We start from the raw sequence: 20,812 nt of genomic DNA on the forward strand, positions 1-20,812 counted from the left end.
ACTGCTGGGCAGTTTCAGTTTGTGTCTATGTGATGTGGTCTGTGTCCGTTGTCTTCAGTGTCATAGGGCTTTGTGATGTCTCAGTGCTTTACAGGCATCGTTATGGGCCATATTGGCAGCAGGAGCACTTGCACACTTTCCTGGATCGGGCTTATTCTGGCGTCTTTATGGTTTTGCTTTTTGAGACCAGAAGAAGTACACAAGGTGTTCCTATCCATCTTCCTTCTCAGTTTTGGTAGTATCTTTTTTTTCATGTGCCGTTCTCTTGGACTTCTGTATGAAGTATACTAGACCCTCCTCACTGCAGTAGTTTTGTAGCTTCTGTCGCCTCAAAGCATCCTGGTCTCAAGAATTTATCTTCTGAAGCGTTATCTCAAGTCTTCATGTCATCTTTGCTTATATTTGATGCACTGTGTGTCCATGTGCCACTTATGCTTGGAGCTGCCCTGCCCTGGCACATTCAGTCCTGGCTAGTTTGAACAGTTTTAAAACTCTCCTCTCTTGTCTATGGGCTTTTGGGTAGAAAGTTTATGGGGCTGGTGTGGGGATAACTCCTAGCTGTCAGCTACTTGCAGACTGCCTCATGCTGTCTTGCAGGTCCCTGAGGCAAATTTTGATCCCTATGGTCACTGATGCTACCAATTTTCCCAGGATCTACTGTTCCACATCAAGGAGCAGCAGATGGAAGAAGATGTTAAAGCATCTTCTTTAGGGGGGAGTGTTTCTAGTAAGGGCTGCAGTCAGCGTGTAAACTGAAGAAGGGGTGTCTGAGAGTGTGTCTGTCTGTGTGTGTTGACTGGCTCTAACCTTATATGTGTGTTGTTTTTTGCCTTTCAGGTTCTTCAGTTCATTTTAAAATTTAGAATACGAAGAACCCAGCTGGTCCTGCCCATGCTGTGGGGTCAGTCAGAGGGACACAGGGTTCCTCTTCTCCTTTCTGCTGGGATGAACTGCCTAGGGAATACCATTTCTGACAGCCCAGTCCTACCTGTGTCCTTTGGAAAAGGGCAGAGGTGAAGAGGCGACTGCCAGAGTTCCTTGGGGATGATGGAATTGTGGTGTTTGGCTGTGCCCAGAGGGGCAGGTTGGGCATTATTTGTGTGTCTGAGGACTGGGGAGCCGAGCTCTCAGTGCATTCCCAGCTCTCCCAGGGGTGGGAGCTGGTGCAGGGCTCTGGTCGGGCTCGGGGCAGGCCCTGGCCCCGGCACAGACACGCTGGGGTGGTTTGGGGACGCTTGGGGAGCAATGGGAGGAAAATGAGGGATGGTGCTGGGCGGAGCGATCGGCCTGTGCTCGTGTCAGCGCAGCCGTGCAGGGCACTGGGATCTGGGTAAAACTCCAGCTCTCCTGGTGTTCAGGGATGCAAGGTCTGAGGGACTGGATTTACCTAGGGCTTTTCAGGAACAAGGGGAAATGTGGTGCCAGAGCTGTGCCCTATCAGGTTGTGTTTCCCTTTGGGGACAGGGAGTCTCTGGGCTGAGGTGAGATTGCTGTGTGAGTGGCAGGGAACAGGGAGCTCAGAATTGCAGGCACTGATGGAATAATTGTCTTAGGTCTGTTTGGTTTGTGCTGGTGAAAACTGGGATTTGGGCTGGAGAGGTGCTCTTGGGAACAATGGATAGAGTACATTTGCTCCATGGATGTGTCAGGAAGGACAGAGAAGGGGAGTATTTATAACCTGTTCTCAGTATTTCATGTAAATTTGGGGTGGAGCAGCAATGCAGGTGGGTGGGTTTGGCCTGGGCCTGTCAGGACTAACCACAAAGAATCCAGCAAAGCCCCTGACCCCTCAAGGCATCTGTGAAACACTGCCACAGCAACCCAAGTCAGAAATCCAGTGATTAGGGAGGTAAAATTATAGGTAATTGCATATGATCTGTGGGGAATTTCCTTTGGAATTATCAATCAAGGCAGGGCCTATCTTTCAGCTCTTTTCCTGGTGTGCAGTTTGCTCTCTGGTTTAAATGAGTTTGTGTGCTCCTGTTAACAAGCAGTGTGTTTTCACCCTGAAATTTGGGGTGATAGGCCTTCTTTAGCGTTTTTCCCACAACTGAATCATCCCTTCCATGAGTAGTCCATGTTATTCTACACAGCTGCTTTGGCCGTGGCTCAGAGAGAGAGAAGGGAAATGACTTTGTAGGGCATTGAAATTTCTCCAGGCAGGAGTGGGATGTTGTCTTCCCCCTCCCCAGAGCCCTGCAGGCGCATGGGAGTAGCTCAGTGCCGGCGCAGCTCTCTGAGCAATAACAACGCTTGGGAGGTTTGAGTGTTGATAGCAGCTCTCCTGTCTCCTGGTAGCAGTCCTAGGCGGAGGAGGGGAAAAAAGGAACTTGTGTTATTCATGGAAAACTTTCTGCTGTTTCTTGTGCAGTGTTTTAGATCTTTGTATGATTTACTATCCAGTGTCTGTAGGTAGAGAATGACTTATTGGAGGTAAAAATTGAGATAATCACTAATGGAAATGGTAGGGAAAACTTTTGAAGTGAACTTGAGGTGACCTGTAATGGAGAGCATGAAGATTTTGAAGTAAACTATAGCAATCAGTTGTGCACAGGTAGGGAAACCTTTGGGGGTAAAATACAAGGTCACCTCTAGGTGAGGGAATGAACACTTGTTGAGGTAAACTGAGTGAATCAGTTGTGGAAGTATTAGTAAATTCTGGGGGTGAAACTTGATGTAACCTCCATGGTAGAAAATAAATGAATCTTTTGAGGTAAAAAGGAAGTAATCAGTGTTGGAGAGGCAGGGAGATTGAGAGTAAACTTGAGTCTGTAGTGCAGAGAATGAACATACTGAAGTTAAATGGAGGTAGTAACTTGCAGACAGGGAAAAAATGTGGGGGTCAAGTCTGAGGTAATCTCTAGGGGAGACAACATTTTTGAGGTAAACTGAAGCAGTCACTAGGTGACAGGTTGGCAAAGTTTTGGGGGGTAGAAATTAAAATGACCTGTTGGGCAGAGAATGGACATACTGAGGTGAATATCAGGTAATAAGTAGTGGACAAGTAGCAATAATTTTGGAGGTGAAAGCTGGGGTGATGTGTGGCAGGGAGAGCGTACATCCTGAGGTAAAGTGAGACAGTACTGGAAAGATAGTGAAATATTTCAGGGTAAAACTTGATGAAATCTCCAGGATAGAAAGAGAATATTTATAGGTCAAAAAGAGTAAATAGTTAGTGGGCAGGTAGGGAAAATACTGGGGGTAAAACCTGAGGTTATCTCTAGGGGGAGAGAATGAACATAGTGAGGTAAAAATCAGGCAATGACTAGTGAATGTTAGGGCAATTTTGGGGGGGTAAAACTGGAGCTAATCTCCAGAGTAGTGAATGAATACTTTCTTGTAAAAAAGAAGAAATCAGAAGTGCACAGACAGGGACAGCTTGGAGGGAAAATCTGAAGCAATCCCCAGGGAAGAGAATGAACAGCATGAGGTAAACTGAGGTAGTCACTTGCAGAGACACAGTGAAAATTTTGGGGATAGACACTGAGACATTCTGGAGGACAGAGAAAATTACTTTTTGGGGTAAAAATGGGATGATGGGTAGGGCAAAGCTTGTGGGAAAAACTTGAAATAATCTGTAGGAAAGAGCATGAGCATTTTGATGGAAAAATGAGTTATTTATTCTTTGCTTCCCTTTGGGATAACTTAATCTGCACCCTTCCATGAGCAATTCCTTGGCTTCTCCTGGAGAAAACCCCCATGGCAGAGGCAGTGTGCAAAGGAGCCCAGAGCTGTGCTTGGAGCAGAGAGTGCTGAGAGCTGCGTGTGCCTCTGCTGCCCCAGGCTGGCAATATCCCCATGGAACAGACTGGGCAAATGGGATTAGAGGGAGCACAATCCCTTCCTGGAAGAGGTTTTTTCCTGTGCAGATCAGGCACAGGGCAGGAAGGGAACTTTGGAGATCAGCTGCTTTCCCCCAGAAAGCATCACTCACACCAGCATGGATGACATGACCTGTGCCCACTGCTCACCATGCACCTGGCCAGAATCAAGAGCAAAGGTTGGTTTGGGTGTGAGCACTTGAAATAACTTTGAAAGAGAAGCAATCACCTTTTGCTGCTTCTTTCTTTCTTGCAGATGCTGGGATTGCCTCTGGGCACATGTGCTGAGCTCTCCCTGCAGGGAACTGTCAGCCCTGAATGCCTGTGCAATAAGTGCAGCTGCCCAGGCAGGCACAGGAAACTATTCCACACATGAAATTGCCATGACCCAAGGCATTCCTGGAGAGAGAGTGTAGAGAGTTAGAGCACTGATCCTGCTCCCTGCTTTCCCAGTAGTGCATGAACATGATTTCATCCTGATCCTGAGAGCTCCAAGGACAGTAACAACTGAGGTGCCACTGATGCTGCCACTTTTCTGATGGGCCTGGCCCAGAACCATAGCCCAGCAGGGGTCTGTGGGAGCAGTTCAGTTCCCCCTCCCTTCCTGCACTCTGGGCAGTTCCAGGAGCCATCTGATCCCTTTCTGAGGTTGCCACCACAGCCTAAGCTCCCCCCCCCCCACTGGGCCATGATGGCATCTGCGTTCCCAGAGCCAGCGAACGGCTCCGGCCCTCGCACCACTGCCGCACATCAGGCCCGGCCAGGGGAGCTGAAATAAAGCCTGGAACTCTCAAGGGTAAACTGGCACCACAACCACAAACCTCCCTCAGTTGAGAGTAAAGAGGTGTCCCTGTATTTACACACGTCCAGGAACAATACTCTTCTAGAGCAGGCGTGGATTTACTTTTTTATCAGTTGAACTGGCACTGCTGCCACCTGATGCCATTAAATTCTCCATCCCCACAATCCCTGGTTACCCTTGGCTGTGGGGTTTTTGCTGTCCCACAGTGAGTTAGGAGGGATCTCTGGCCAGCCTTGTTGCCCAAGAGCATTCAAAATCCTAATCCTCACTTCTCTGACTACTGACTACCTTAAACGCCACTCTGCGTTGTGCAAAAAAGTGCCTTGGGCCCACTGGGAACTGCACATCTCTAACAGCTGTTCTCAGTTATTCCAACTGAGTAAAATAATTATTAAGGAAAAGAGGAACCAGTTAAACCTAACAGCTTTTGCCTGATGTTTTCCTCAGGAATGAGTTAGGAGCTCAGTAGCAAGGCCTTCAGACAGGCACAGTGTCTGATATAAACTATATCTGGGCACACATAAAAAATAGGTTATATATAAATAGATAGCTATATGCCCTAATATATAATACATATTTATATTACAGAGTTATGTAAGGCATAAATATCTGCCCTACACATAACCAAAAATATTTATCACCAACTACTTCTAAATTACCCCCTGACCCCTGATGCTAGGAATGTAACATTTTTAGGGATCCTAAAATCAAACAGATGCAGGAAAATAAACCACGATTTTATGCCATTAATTCCAAGATGTTTTCCTGGATGTGTGCTGCTGCGTCTGTTTTTCTGTAAGATCTTGTGCCTTATCCCTGAAGTGCACTCAGAATTGTCAGGATCATGAAATCCATTTGGGATTTTACTGTTGCTGCAGTATCCAGTGAGATGAGTTTTTTCAAAATTATTTCTCTTGGACCGAGCACATCTCCTCAAGTTCCTTCTCACTTTCTGCATCCTGGAAATGCAAAAAGGGAAAAGATCAATGTACAGCTCAAGTGAAACAAATAAAAAGCATCATTTCCCTTCTTTCTCTCCAACCCCAAATCAGTTTTTAAGCATATCATGGAATCCTGGAATGGTTTGGGTTGGAAGGAGTCTTGAAGCTCATCCAGTTCCACTCGCTTCCACTGGGCCAGGCTGCTCCAAGCCCCGCCCAAGCGTGAGTCTGAAAAACCCCAAACAAGTCCCAGATCTAGACAGCCCACTGGAAGAAAACCCAAAATTAATTAGAGCAGCAGAGCCTGGCTTCAGTCTGGCACTTCTCCTTGACAGCACGCAGAGCTGGACGGAGTGGTCAGGGCACACTCGAGGGCAAACTGGGAGAAATCACGGCGGGGTCTGCCCTGGGATGGAGACCCAGCGCCGTCCCGCTCGCCCCCCCTCCGGCCCCAGGGTGGGTCGGTCCCCGCAGCGCGCGCCCCTTCGGCCGGGCTCGCCCACTCTCCGTGAAGAGGGGCGGGAGAGGGGGCTAAGCAGAAGCTGCGGAGACAGGATCCCCTCATGCCGCTTCTCACCGTTGAAGTCCCCGGTGTCGGCCACCACCGTGGTGTGGTGCTTGAGCTGGTCCAGCGCCGACTCCACCTTCTGCCGCTTCACGGGGGACACCGACACGTCCGCGGCTCCGGGGGACTCGCGCGCCCAGGAGGGACGGTACGTGCCCGAAGGCCACCGGCCCGCGCGCTCCCGCCGCCCGCCGCCAATCCCAGCCTGGCTGGGCGGCAGCGGCCAATCAGGAGCGCGGACAGGAGACGGACGAGGCCGCGGGAGGAGCCGAGGCGGGGCAGCGGGAGGGAGAGCGATTCTGATTGGCTGGTTCGTGAGGGCCGGGCGGGGGTTCGCCTTGGCGACCGTGACGCCGCCATCGTCCCCGACGGAGCGTATCGGGGGAGTCTCCTGGCCCCGAGATCTCTCGGGCCCGGAACCTCCTGTCCCCGGAGTCTCCGTGTCGCCAGAACCCCCGGCAGTCTTCCCCGCGGCCGGTACGGCGCCCGACCCGCCCCTGAGCCACCCGTCCCTCGTGGCCGCGCGGGGCCCGGGCGCGGCCGGTGCCGCAAGGTGGCGGCGGGCAGCCCCTGAGGGAGGCGGCCGTGAGGGAAGGCTCGGGGCCGCGTCGGTGGTGCCCCGCTGCAGGAGCTGAGCGCTCTGGGCTCCCTTCCCCGCCGTTGTGGCAAGGTTCGAAATGGTTTATCGAGTGCAGCTCCAGGCGCTGAGAGAGCCCTCGGCCCAGTAAGGCAGGTGTTTTGGGCTCGTGGTTCGCCTGAACTTTATTTAGGCTGTAAAAGAGGTGATCTTGTTAGTGTGGGCCCACTTGGAAATTGTACTCTCCAAAACATCTACAGAAGGAATTACCAGTTATTTCAGCTGGGTTATTTAATTGTTAAGGAAAAGAGAAGACAAACTTTTGCTTCTGGAAACAGGATGGCTCTTGGCTGGAAATGTTGGAGAATCCGTGTAACAGGCTCCTAGTCATGGGGTTATGCTGTTCCCTCTTTCTGTATGGTTCCACTTGGGACAGCTGCCACAGTCGTTCCCCTTCCAGAGAGGCAAGAATGTGCTTTTGTGCAGCCTTCTCATGCTTTGCCCCTATTCTTAAGACACAGCTATCCAGGCCGTAACATCCTTCCTGTTGAATGTCAGTCCCCAAACCTAAAAGGAAATGTGTGGTTTCAGACATTCTGCTGAGTTTCTGAGACTCTCAGTGACAAAGCATTATGAAAACCCAGTGAAAGAGACGGAGATGGAGTTATAACTTAACTATTTTAATAAATCTTGTACAGTGCATGGTTATATCATTGTCTCCTTTGCTCAGTTACATCAATGTACAGTACTTTATAGCAGTGTCTGCAGGCAGTACAAACAGAACAGATGCACAGCTCAGTCGCGTGGAAATTTGTAAAAGTGGCCTCTGCAATAAGGTCTACTGAGCTATTTGTTTTAGGAAGTGCTCCTGTGGCTCCCGGCTTTACAGAGCTGTCATGTACACTCCTGTTAAAATCCCAGATAACTGTAATTCCCTGTGATTTGCTTTCCTCTACACCCCAGGACTAGAAGATGGTGTGTTTCCTAGCTCAACATTCGTTTTTATTTTCATTTTAGAAACTTTTTTGCCTCCCGTGCTTGCCATCCTGCCTCCCATCTCCACCCTAATCCGGAGCCAGGGCTTCTCAGGAGGATTGTCCTCTTCATCCCTCCCTGACAAGGTGAGTGCCCTTCTCAGATCCTAGCAGGGCTGTGACTAAACCCAGGATCCTCCCCTGCCTGCACCCTAATTCTGCTGGTGAGAGCAGTGTCCTGTTTCAAATGAAGAAAACAGATTATCCATTGGAGACGCTTAAGAATGAAGCCAAAACTAAGGTGCACTGGTGTTCTCAGTTTTAGACATGAGCTCCCCAGATGCTGTTTTAAAGCTTTTTCCATTAAATGTGCAATGACAGGCACAAATTTGGACGAAGAGACTCAGCATGTGCTGAGAGAGAAAACCCAGCTGTCCCTGGGCTGTGGGCAGCTCTGGAGCTCTGTGTGCTTCACTGCTTTGCAATCAGATTGGTCTGTCAGTCAAACAGAGCTAGAAATGCAATGTGCCAAACTTGCTGTGGACAGGAACTACGCTGCTTGCTTGAGTTTTGAAATGGTGAGTAAATTTTGGAAGCATAATCACTTAATTCTGCTTCTAGGGAGAGGGATTTTCCTCACCCCTATTTACAGATTGCTATATACAAATGCACATAACTTTATGAAGGAAAACGGGAAGTAAAGAGCAACACCCTGTGCTAAATTAGAGGGGTTTTTTTCTTGTGGCCATTTAATTTGTGTTAAACCTGCCTTTCCCAGTGTGCTTTGGGGTTTCAGCTATTTGGGAATCATTTCAGCTGACTTTTTGCAGTGAAAATGTGAAGATGGGGACAAGTGACCAACACCCTGGGAAGGGCTGTGGGTGTGCCTGGGTCGGGAGCAAACGGTCAGGGCTTATCTTCTCCTGGTTTGAGGCCCGGTTTGGCAACACCACCACAACATTCCAGTGCAGGATCCGTGCCCCAGGGAAGGGCTGCACAGCTGCCCCGAGCCCCAGCCTCTGCATCAGCAGCGGTGGGCGGGTGGAACTCACCTATTTCCAGATTCAAATCCCTTTGTTTGTCACTCCTGCTCATTTCTAGGCACTGAAAGCTCATTTCAGCTGTTCAGAGATAGCACTAGCTGGTCCATGGATTTAAGGAAGCAGCCAGACTTTGGGAATGTGTGTTGCCATTCTAGCCTTGTCCAACGAGGGGGCACAGGGGGACAGGACAAGGACAGGCAGTTGTCACCGGCCCTGTGCTCGTGGGCTGCAGGGGACACCTGCACTGAGGAGGAAATGGAAATGGAAATAGAAAGGGTTAGGTTGCCCAGAGAGGTCATGACTCACCATTCCTGGAAGTGTCCGAGGCCAGGCTGGACAAGATTTGGAACAACTTGGGCTTGTGACAGGCATTCCTGCCCATGGCAGGGGGGTGGAATGGGATGAGCTTTAATGTCCTTTCCTTAAACCCAAACCATTGCAGGGTTCTAAAGCCTTATTCCTCTGGTCCAGGCTCCAAGCCTTGAGGCTGGCCTCTCTTGTGCTGTGTGCCACGCCTGCTCTGCCAGGGGAGAGTGGGGAGCAGGGGACAGCCCTCGGAGAAAAGCTTTGGGGGTCTTTTTTTGCTTGAAGCCAGCCCTTGTACATCCAGCCCCGTGTGAATCCTGCTCTGATCGCATGCACGGAAAATTTCAGTATAAAATATATAGTTATAAAAAAAATACTTCATGCAAAATTAAAACACCTTTCCCAGTGGGACATGGTCTTATTGTCAACCCTTCCCAACAGTGTTCAAGGAATTGTCACTCTGATGGCAGCTGGACCCCAAGGGGAGCTCTGCTGCATCTGGCCTGGGCCAGGAATCACTGCTTTCATTCCCTTTTTTTCTGCACTACTTAGGGCTAAGAGCTGAAATAAAGCAGAGAGACTTTAATTTGCAGAATCAATCCTTTCCTGGCGGTGCTTCGTGATTTCTTGGAGCTCCGACTCCCCTCTGCTTTTCTGGAATGGAAACAAAACAGGCAGTTTGGATTTGAACTTCAAGCTGCAGTTAAGTGACAGTATTTAATTAATGCTGTAAAAGTAGAGCTAGTTTCAAAGAGATAAGTGATATCAGTAAAAAGCAGATTAATTAGTGGAAACAGGGGGATCTTACAGATTTGCTCAAAAGACACTTCGGAATTTTTACGTGTGTTTTATTGCTGGTGTAGGTTTGGTTGCATTTTTTTTCCCCACAATTGTATTTTTTAAAATGCCTGTTTAATGAGCTATCTGACGCTGCTGGTACAGCCCCCATTCCAGCAGGAATTATCCAGAAAAATGCTTACCTCCAGCTGGTTTTTCTCCACTGTGATCTTGCTGTAGACTCTGTTTCCCTCATCACCGCACACCTTCTTCAGCTCCTCTCTGTTGAGGGAGAAGAGCTGAGCTCCGGTGAGGATGCCCAGGTGTTCCACGGTCCTGGGGAGACACAAAGTAGGGAGGTGACGATTGTGCTGCACGTGGCCTCGTGCCAGAGGTGAGGAGTTGGAGATGGGAGGCCAGGAGCTGCAGTGGGACCATATCACGGGGCCCTGGGGCTGTTCCAAGGTGGCAGCTGCAATTCCAGTAGCATTTCAGGCCTTGGATTTAGTTAGTTAACTGTTTATCTCCAAGAAAATATTTATACCAGAGAAAGGGAGTGACTTTGGGCTCTGAACATTCTGGTTATAGAGCCTGGATTGAACAGGGTTGAAATCTAATTTGCAACACAGGCTCTGTAAGTAAATCCAAGTGGCTTGTCCCAGGTGAGATGGTGCCGGTGGCCTCCCCCGCTCCTTCTCCAGGGAAGGACGAGCATTGCACGTGGCAATAGGGCAAATCTTACTCTTTGCTGAATGACTTGGCCTCCAGCCAGGCTTTGACTTCTTCAGTGCTGGATTCAAAGGTGAGGGGCACGAAAACTTGCTGAGGCTTTTCCACTTTGAAATTCCTGTGGGGAGGCTGAATTTTATTGTTTGTGATCTTCTTTAGCAGCTCGTCGTTCAGCTCATCCGTTTGGTGAATAAGTTCTGTAGAAACAAGTAGGGAATGAAAGCAAGTCTTCAGTCAAAAATGCCATTAAATGTTTGTGGGGAAACTGTAAGGCAAATGGGGATGTGGCTCAACATTCTTATTTAAATTCAGCCCAGAAAAGTGATTCCCATTTTCCTGTGCCCCTGTGTTGCCATTTATTTTGCTCCCATCACCCCTTGGCTGTTGCCTGATGTGGAAGCACAGTTCTGTGAGAATCTACAATTGGAGGTTTGGAATTGAGACCTTTTCAGTCCTCTCTGCTGCTTCTAGTCACTAATTTGCTGATCGCAGAGCTCCAGGTTTTGCTCCGCAACAGAACAGAAGCGGCAGGAAGCACAAACTGGGAATGAGCAACACACTCATGATGGGATGAGCTTGAAGGTCCCTTCCAGCCCAGGGCATCCTGTGCTTCTGTGAAAACTCCAGTGACTCTTCATCCAGTATCGCTTTCCCCATGAAACTCCTGAAGACTGTGGAGAATAACTCAGTGATACGAACAGATTTGTGTCCTTGTATGGTGGGGCTTCCTGTCGTCCCAGAAGGGCTCCTGCTTCCAGGAGTGGACAGGGTGGGATAAGGGGTGAGGTGAGCAGGGCCCCTGATCTCTCTCCTGCTCTGTGAGCCCCACAGCATGTGCAGGGTGAGGGAGTGATGCGGATCTCCTGTTTGGCCGGGAATTCTGTGGAACCACATGAAGGAAGCGGCCAGGCGGGCACTGTGTGTGTGCCGGGAGATGAGCAAAAGGAAGTGAGAGAAAGGGATTGGCCTGAGCTGTTCCTTAGACACACTTAAACATTTTGGAAGAGAAAGGAAACTCTCTCCTTGGGAGGAGGAGGAGGAGGAAGTTAGAACTGGAGGAAGGAGGCATGGGGTGATCACTTATTGCCCTGCTCGGCCCGGGCCGCCCGAGAGCCCCGGAGGTGTCACAAGCCCCAAGGCTGCTCTCTTGGCTCTTGTCCTGCCTGGAATGGCCTCCAGACACAGTGCTGCTCCATTGCTGTGATCAGTAAAAGGTGCAGGGGAGCCCCTTGGGCAGGTCTGGTCCCCCGAGCGCCCAAACCCAGGGGAGCCCAGAGTGGGACACACACGTGCGTTCTTTGGCGTCCTGTGCAGAGTGGCGCGACAACATCTCACTGCCCCACTTATCCCCGGCGTAGCTGGCAGGCAGCTTGTGGGTTGGGCTGGATGGGCCATAGCCCCTGGGGCTCAGGTCTCCTTTGTAGCTCTGGTTAGACTGGTTAGAAAGGGAAAGAAAAGTAAGAATTTTTTTTGGTCGTTTTTAATTTTCTTAAGCTTTCTGCCTCACACCCACGGAGGGACAAACTGCCGTGTTCTCCTTGTGCTGATGTGGGGCTGGGGAGACCTCAGGTGGAGCTGCATGGAAGAAGTTAATTTCTGGGAATGAAGAACCCAAAGCAAAGTCTGAAGTTTGCGCAAGGGAATTCCTAGTTGTGCCAAACGTGTTCGATCTCATTGGAAGGCAGAGCCTCACTGCTCCGTAGCTGGGATGTGAAGCGGGACCACTGCCAAGGGCCTGGAGCGGACTGGAAAGTTTTTTGACGTTTTGATTAAACTAGCAGGGATTTATCCAGAAGCCTGCTGGGCCGCCTTAGGCTTTGCCCAAACGCTGCAATACCAAAATGGGGAAGCAATTCCATGCTTCCCTAGGGTGTTTAGAACACTCCAGCTCCACATTTCTGCAGTGCAAGTTGCAGTATTCAGTTAATTCTCACTTAGATGGTGTTTCCATCTGCCTCCACTCCAGTAACGTGTTCCTGGTGCTGAACTGAACTGGCTGAGGGAAGTGTCCATCTTTAATTTAACCCCCAAGAAAAATCTTGATGTGGAAAAATATGGAAAGCAGGAGGCTGGTGCACAAATAGGAAGGATAGGCCTTATTTGGGAAGACGATCGTAGCAAAATGTGAATTTTATCATAGGAGACTCAGGAATCTCCTGGCTTTGTCTACTTCTGAAGGTCTGTCCTGATTGGTGCATAGTATCCTAAGAAATCAGGGAGGTCTAATGCCAACATTATTCCCAGAGGCAGATTGTGCCCTGCAGCTGATACCAGTCAGGTATTACCTGACTACAGACCTGTTTGAGCTCTTCCAGTTTCACCACATCCAGGATATTGTACGGAACATAACCGGCCTGCCCACTCCGGTTGAGCAACTTCCACCACTGCTTATTATCTTCCAACACCTGAGAGAGGGACAAAAATAAATCTGCTGTGGGAAAATGGGATTTCAGGCATAAACAACCAGGATATAGCGGGGCCGAACCATCCAAAAGGTGAAGTTGCCAGAAGGACATCACTGAGGCCAGGAGCTCTAATCAGATCTGTTGCTCTCAGATGCAATCCAGGACTGAAACTTTTCCTGGAAAGCATCAGAATTTATCGTAAGGATGAACAGGAGAGCACCTCTGCGTGCTGAAGAACTCATAGTTCCTACATAATGTCCCTGTTTCTCCAGACCTTTTTTTCCTAATGACTGAGTTTCTGATGTCTTTTTGCATTAAAATAAATAATTAAATAAATAAAAAGCCACATTTTGCAGAGAAACCTTTTCCTCAGGTCACAGATCAGTGTCAGCCCAAGTCACGTCCCACCTTGTCCAGCTGCCAACAGTGCTGCAGTAAGAGAAAGGTTATGAGAAAGGTGCTTTTCAGAGAAAACAAATCCTCGTGGAGGAGGAAGTGGTGATAAGGAACCGACCCAGCGGGGGATGAGCAGGGCTCTAGAGCGAGTTGTTGTCCTCCCTCCTCACTGTGGTTAAAATGGGACCGATGTCTTTGAGCTGAGGAAATGACACGACACAGCACAGGCAGCCTGCTCCAGCTTTGGGTTTGAGCAAAGCTTTGTGTCACTGCTGAGATACCACCAGGGAAAATGGAGTTGGTGCTTGTTGCTATCCCGAGCTCTCTCCTGCCCCTGGGGGACACACCTTTTCCAGGAGCGGTCACGTACCTCCAGGATTTCATCCTTCAGCACCGAGAGCTCACTGGCGTTTCGCGCGGTGAAATCGTAGCGGATTTTGGCAAATCTCTTGGGCACAGCCACCCCCTGGGCCTCGAAATTCTTGCAGAAGAGAAGTGTCCTGAAGTTCATTAACCTGAGCTAGACTGTTGGAAGGACTCTGTGTGGAAGCTGGAATTGTATTAGAGGATCATCATAAACTAAAAATATATGTGACAATGTGGCCAGATTGCAATGAATCTAAAGACAGGACAGGGTTGGCTCGAGCTCACAGAGCTGCTGCCTCCAGTGTAAACTAACCGCCTCGTGAAAGCAAATGGTTTTTCACAGACATTATTCAAATAAAAGGGGAAAGGGGAAAAAAAACCCAACCAAGAAAAAAGGAAGGTTCCCATTAGCAAAAAAAGCCTACATGAAAAAGTGAGGTTGTGAGCTATGGCCGAAGGGCCGAGTTTGGTGCTGATTCTCAATCAATTCAGCAAATGACAGTGCATTGATGCAACTGTTTTTTTAGTCAAATTTAGTCCTGATTCTTCACAGTAATTTGCCTCAAGAAAATGAGCCCCATATCCTTTGGTGAGTTCCCTGTTGGCTGAGGCCCAGACCTTCAGGCCGTGACTTCTCAACATACTTGCAGTGAGACTGGCTCCCTCTTAATTGCTTCTTTTTGAAGTATGGTTTGTCACTATCATCCTGCTGAAGATGAACAGGGCTGGTGTCTCATCTTCATATATTCTTCCCCCTCGTCCCCTCTCCTTCTTTTCCCCTTTTTCACCTCTAAATAAATTTCTTCAAGGCGATTTAACCCTGGGATAGTCTAATCCACTTTAGTCCTTCGTGGTCCACCCTCAGATAGATGTGTTGGCACAGAAGAAGTAAGGGTGTTCTCTTAGGATCTGATACTGTAATAAAGGGAAGAGAAAGATGAAACAGGCATTTCATGTTTGTCTGTTTTCTCTCCATGTCATTTCGTGAACATGTACTCACACTTGGCCAAGAGTAGTGCATTCAGACACTGCATATGAGTGTTGAAGAGGGGACTGAGAAGGAAGAAGCTTAGTGTTCTGCAATAGGAATTATGCTTTGGGGATTTTACGAATTGTTTCCCTCTTTTTCACCATCATGCTCTTCTTGCACACTTCCTTGTCTTTTGCTATTGAGCGAAAGTCTGGAGGCTCAGAAAGCCCAAGTTTCATCTGAGAAAGATTTCCTGTGTCAGAGAGAACGGAAGGGATTCTGTTTCCATCCTTTCATGCCAGGAAGGATGAACTGCCTGTATCAGGAGGTGCCGAATTGGTTCTGGGTGCTGCTGTAGCTCACAGAATTGCAAGACCCAGTGCTGCAGGAGTTCAAATAACAGACCGGTGGAAAGGCTCAGGGGCCACAAGCTGTGCTGCATCTCTCATGGACTTGCAAGGAACCTCTCCTTTGGTGTCTGTGCAAGTGCTGGCTGATGTGGGCACTAGGATTGCTCTTTTAATCAGGCAGCTCCAGTACCTTTCAGAAAAGAATTTTCATGGCACATCATGAGCCATTAATCTCTTGACTAACCATAACATTTCCTTACTCCTTGGTTTTACAGCATTACTCAAACACTGACATTTGTCATTTCACCAGCCATCTCCCTTGACCTCTAGCATCAGGCACTTGCAGGGGGAAGGATCTGGTCTCACAAATATTTTCATACTCTGATCTCTGTGATTTATTAACCATGAAGTTTTGCCTTCAGAACTCAAGATGCCATTTCAAATAATTTCATGTGCAAAAGTCGAGTTATTGGGCAAAAGGGATCCTTGATAGCTGGGTACAAAGGACAGCAGGACTGCTGTTGCTGTTTTCTTTTCAACTACTGTGCTTGCTGTGTGACCTTGAGGAAATAGGTTCACTGCAGCTTTATGGTTCCGTTTTTGCATAGGGAAAATAAGGGCAGTGATAATTGCTTTCAGTTGTAAAACACTTCAAGATTTATGGAATATGAATGATTCTTACTAAGTGAAAAGTGTTGCAAAGCTGGCTTAGTTGCACACTGTGCTAACAAAATCCCATATCAGCCTATTGACCCCAGCCTGAAACACTCATTAAAGTTTATAGGACATTTTGGTGGATGAGTTGAGGCAGTTGTTCTGCTGGAAATATCATACTGAAAGCACTTTTAAATCCATCATCCGCTTTGACTTTTTTCTCTATTAAAACTAAACACAACTGCTTGCTCTTTCCAGTTTTCTTAGTTTAGTTTTTGATGGGTAAGTACTCACTGTTAACTCAGCTTGTACCCCCATGGCATCTGAGACATTACAGTTCATTCTAGTCACAGCATAAACACACAATAGCTGTTGTACTGAGACAAAAAGAGTTATAAAACATGTAAGATATCCAATGGACTGGTATTAACTATCAAGTTGCATGGTCACTTTTGAATGTCAAATGTTCTTTTTATGGATACTGCATTAATTTAATTTGTGCTTAAACGTTAGCTAGGCTAGACATTGGTGTCTGAAAAGTTTACATATTTTTCCAATGTCAAAATGTGTAAATTTAGTATTGAAGAAACAAAACATATTTACTTGTACTAGAGGAAAAATACTTTCGTAGCAAAGAAATTAACTGAGGTGCTCTTTAGAAATAGGTCTGGCTTGCTTACAGAATTGTTGCTTATGCAGTAAAGCAGACCTACAGATGTTTTCTTTTTTTCTTCCAGATAAAACTTGGATTGTTTGAAAAGTGGGGAGATATTTCACCATAGTACAAAAGAAGATACAGAAGAGGAGAGCAGAATGAGAGCTCTGCAAGTGCCACATGCCTGCAGCCTGCTGTCTTTAGCGATGCTGTTCCTTCCAGTCACTGGAACGTCAAAACAAAATATCCCAAGACTGAAGCTTTCCTATAAAGGTAAACTTTTCAGTAGTTTTTCTGATTCTGGCACTTTGGTTTCGATGTGATACTGCCAGCAGTTCTTTTTGTATTACTAACCAGGAAATACATAATAGAAGCCTTAAAGATGGATGAATTCTGCCTCGGGGCAGTATTAAAATCTGGGTTTTTTGTTGTGTCGGGGCACATGTTTCTGAAGTATAAATGTCTTTTAAAAGTATTATTTCTGTTTGCTCCAAGAGGATGTTAACAGACTCTACATAAATTAGAGGGGAGTGGTCCTTGAAAGGCTCTGAGGTGCATTGGAGACATTCCTGTGTGGCTGGTGCGGATGATGTGACACATGGAGGACATTCACACCTTCCTACAGCATCAGAGAAAGTTGAGAGCGCTGACTCAAGTGTTTCAAGGGGACTGACATTTATTTTTGTAATAATTCTTTTTCTATCACTAAGTGGGTATGTTAAACTCTTCATATGTGGTTTTCTTTCTCCTTGCCTCTTTGGATCACAAAAGCGTGATTCTCTGCAGAATTTCTTAGTCTTGTGTGTAGTTCTTGTTAAGAATGGTACCGTCTGAGGGATTTCAACACAGACATATTTATGTATTAATGGCCAATTTTTTAAAGAAGGTGGATTTCTTTTTGCTTTGCATGTACAGTACACCTCCACAGGCACAGAGATGTGTCACTGACACTTCCTTCTTTAGTGAAAACAAATGCTCTCCAGTTACTTATGTTTCAGCTATGTCAGCCCCTTGCCCTTAGGGGAGCTATTTCTGCTCTGTTTTTCAAACTTATGTCTTCCTATGCATTGCAGAGTTACACTCAGGATGGTGTGATGGGACAGGCTGTAGAGCCTTCATCGGGGCTTATGATATGTTTATCATGAGTTTAACACCCAGAGAAATGTATTGAGTAAGCAGAATGACATGCTATTTATTTACAAGCTTCTCTTTTGCTAGATTTGCATGCCACTGTGCATGCTATTCCACTGTGTATATAAATGTGTTTGGATGTGTTTGTGCGAGAGAGACAGAGGAAGCAAGATCAAGGGATCTTGACAACATTTTTATAAATTCAGGGAACAGTTGCACTCCCTGAAGCCAATGCATACAGAAACTGAAAGAGCTGACATGAGTTATGAAAGTTAGCAGTAAAACCCTCCTGACATACAGCCGGCCTTCTCACAGCTAGGCCTTTTGAGCTAATTCCCAAAAGCAGCATATACCATATGGCCATGGCATTTACTGTGGATTTGACACTCACGATTAGTGAATTCCTCTCAACTTCAAAAGCAGATAGCCTTTGGCAAAATCCTGATGGATGCCTTTGGCAGGTAAAGAGGGGGAGAAAGAAAAATTAGTGAGGTCAACACAGGGGAAAAAAAATGGCTGAAATCTTAGTTTAAAATAGTGGCAGAGACCTGCTGGGAACAGTTGGGAAAATGCCTGAGCTCGTTTAAAAAGACAGTGAGCAGATGATTGATATTTAGGCCCTGACCCAAACTTTTCTTAGCAACTTTATAAACCTTTCAGTTTGGCTTGAGGGATACCGTTTCCTGTCCAAACTTATTCACCTATATCCCTGTAGGGGGGGAAAATCAACAACAGATACAGATGCAAAACAGCACATAAATCTTAGTTTTGAGAGCTGTGATGGAACTGAAAAGTCAGAAGAAAGAGAATTACCAGAATTTATTGTGCCTTGTCTTACTTTCTTGGGGGGTTGGAAGGTGTATATTTTTCCACATGGAACAAGAAATAATTTAATGCTGTTTTTTCACATTTATGTATTGTAAATGATTCCAGTATGGCGTATCATAATTAAACTATATTTTGCGTGTTGACAACAGAATATCAGATGTACTGAATATTTAATATAGTTGTGAGAATTAAGTCTACCTTCCTCCCCCCAAATCTTTCAGACAAAACAATTCCAAGGTTTCTGAGAATAAGATGTAGGAGAAATGAACTGGTTTTTTGCCAGTTCTCATAAAATTGTTAGTCATGTCACTGACAAGTCCTGGCATCTCTGTTCTTTGGAATTCATACTTGAACTATCATGAAGAGGAGAATACAGGGCTCTTTTCCTTCTTTATGGAAAACAGATGAGAACTGGCCACATCAGGCAGTTCCAAAAACCTGGTCACATGTGTCTTTGAAGGGAAGGTTTCATCTCCTTTCAGGTGCAATGTGCTTATGGCATAGCTCCATCTTCCCAGAAGAGCTGAGCATTTGCTGGGGCAGGAGAGCTGGAAGTAAGCGGGACTTTGCTCTGCAGTTACTGAAGCTTCCAGTTGCATCAATCAGTGGTGGATGGAGGAAGAGGGAGAGGGTAGGGTGGTTAAAGATGTGTCTATAACTGCAGGAGTGCTTCAATAAACCACAGCATGTCAAAGCTCCTTTGTGTTCAAACAGCAATCGAAATTTTAGACCTTCTTTGAATGGCAGTTATAGGTTTCCTTCTTCTCAAGGTTGTCATCTTAACGAATGGGAATCTGTGCAGGAAATGTTAAGATATTCCAGTGAGTGATGTTGGGATCAATGTAAAGTCATACAATGGATTTCCTTTATTGTTTGTCCCAGTCTAAAGATGTGTTCTAAAAAATTGTGCATGTATAAAACTAAAACTACACACAAATCAATTAAAATATGTTGTAGTACAGAATCAAAGTCATATATTTTCCACCTGTGTTAACCGAATACACTATGATCTTTAATCACATATCTCATCCTTTCACATTTTCCCTGATCCATTAGTTGAAAAATTCTCTTATTCACTCAGACTTAACGTTTAGATACTCGTTCATGTCATTACTATCCCAGAAATTGTCACTCCTCTTGTGATGTTTTTAGGGTGCTCTCACTGCATATACCTTACTTATTCAGTGTATCTTAGATACTTCTACAAGATTGAGGTGCTTTTACTATTACAGCTTTAATATTAGGAGAAGGTAACAAACTGTCTTCTAATAGAAGATTATGATCTTTAGAAAACCAGGGGATGATTTTGAGTAATATTCCATATTTTGACTCTCTTTGCCTAGTACTGCTTTCAGTCTAAGACCAACAGTGTGTATTTATCACTCATTTTCATGTAGCTGGAGATAACCTGTGACCTTCATCCAAACTGCAGAACTCCACAAGCACAGAAGTGATATTCAGCTTCCCTAAGCAGCACGTCCTTGTTGTCTGCTGCCTCATTTAACATCCTCATTCCAACCTCTAGAGCAGATGCAGAAGGTTTTCATATACCAGTGTAATTCATTAATGTCATTTTCAGGACAGCATCAGTTCTGTTACTAAAGAATGGAAGGCTCAGTGTCCTAATTCATGTATGTTTAATTCATACAGTGTAGACAGTCTTGTTTCTGTTTGATCTTCTGAGTAATAATTTTTCCTAATGCATTGGGAGGTCCTTCCATAAATATCGTGTGTGTGTCTTTTTAGATTTTACTTCATAGGGAGAAGTAAAGAATAGCCAGACCAGAAGGTTGATTGCCTTCTGAGAAAAAGAAGAAAAAAAAGCAAATTTTTCTCAATTTGTGGCTATCCTAAAATTTTCCTGCCGAAAGAGAGAATCCTAATTGCAAATTTAACCCTATTGATTTGATTTACTTGGCTGCTTTTCATGGACATTTTAGTAAGTGCAGTCTGTGTTCTCAGTGAATGCATTTATATTACAAAAGTGTGCACCCTAGTTTCTTGGCTGGGGGGCATGCCCTAGCCCAGATTTGGACATTGTCACCAGTGACATCCACAAACATCTATCATTCCCGTGTGGGAATGTGGCCATTCCCCAGAGCAAGCCATGCTTACTGTGACAGCGGTGACTTGGTCAGAGGACCAGGAATCCTGCATTGTGACACAGTACAGAGGAATAAGCAGGACTGAAGGCAACGTTTGGCTTTTAAAGCAGGATTTACTTAGCACTGTTAAAAACGACTGTGGTAGTAATTTACATCTAATAAACAGAAGCATTATTCTCAGCTGATTTGTTTTTCTCCATATAGAATGAATTAAGATGCAGTCTCACTCTCACTGAAGTCATGGCAAGAGTTTTTCCACTGAAGTTAATTGAAGCAAGATCAAATTCACGCTCCTCACTTTTTACATCTTACCTAAATAAACTAAAGACAGGTAGTTCTTTCTCCTCTGCTGAAGGATGACAGTGCTAAATCATCAGCTCCACATGGAAATTAGCCATGTTTAAGGATTGTTTAGTT

At 46.3% G+C, this 20,812-nt stretch overlaps 1 pseudogene across 1 annotated transcript in view; it reads right to left on the minus strand.

The window, feature by feature from the left end:
- Positions 1–9,611: 9,611 nt before the first annotated feature.
- LOC309585751 (epidermal growth factor receptor kinase substrate 8-like protein 2) overlaps positions 9,612–20,812 on the minus strand; it is a 28,241-nt pseudogene continuing 17,040 nt past the window's right edge. Inside the window, exons 6-11 of the transcript in view lie at positions 13,707–13,836; positions 12,833–12,940; positions 11,823–11,970; positions 10,549–10,732; positions 10,010–10,142; positions 9,612–9,683 (exon numbers count right to left, since the gene is read on the minus strand). The product of the transcript in view is annotated as an epidermal growth factor receptor kinase substrate 8-like protein 2 (transcript). The remainder of the gene's footprint in view (positions 9,684–10,009; positions 10,143–10,548; positions 10,733–11,822; positions 11,971–12,832; positions 12,941–13,706; positions 13,837–20,812) is intronic.

Source organism: Coloeus monedula (assembly GCF_965178545.1).
Source record: "Coloeus monedula genome assembly, contig: HAP1_SCAFFOLD_242, whole genome shotgun sequence".
In the NCBI taxonomy this organism is placed as follows: domain Eukaryota; kingdom Metazoa; phylum Chordata; class Aves; order Passeriformes; family Corvidae; genus Coloeus; species Coloeus monedula.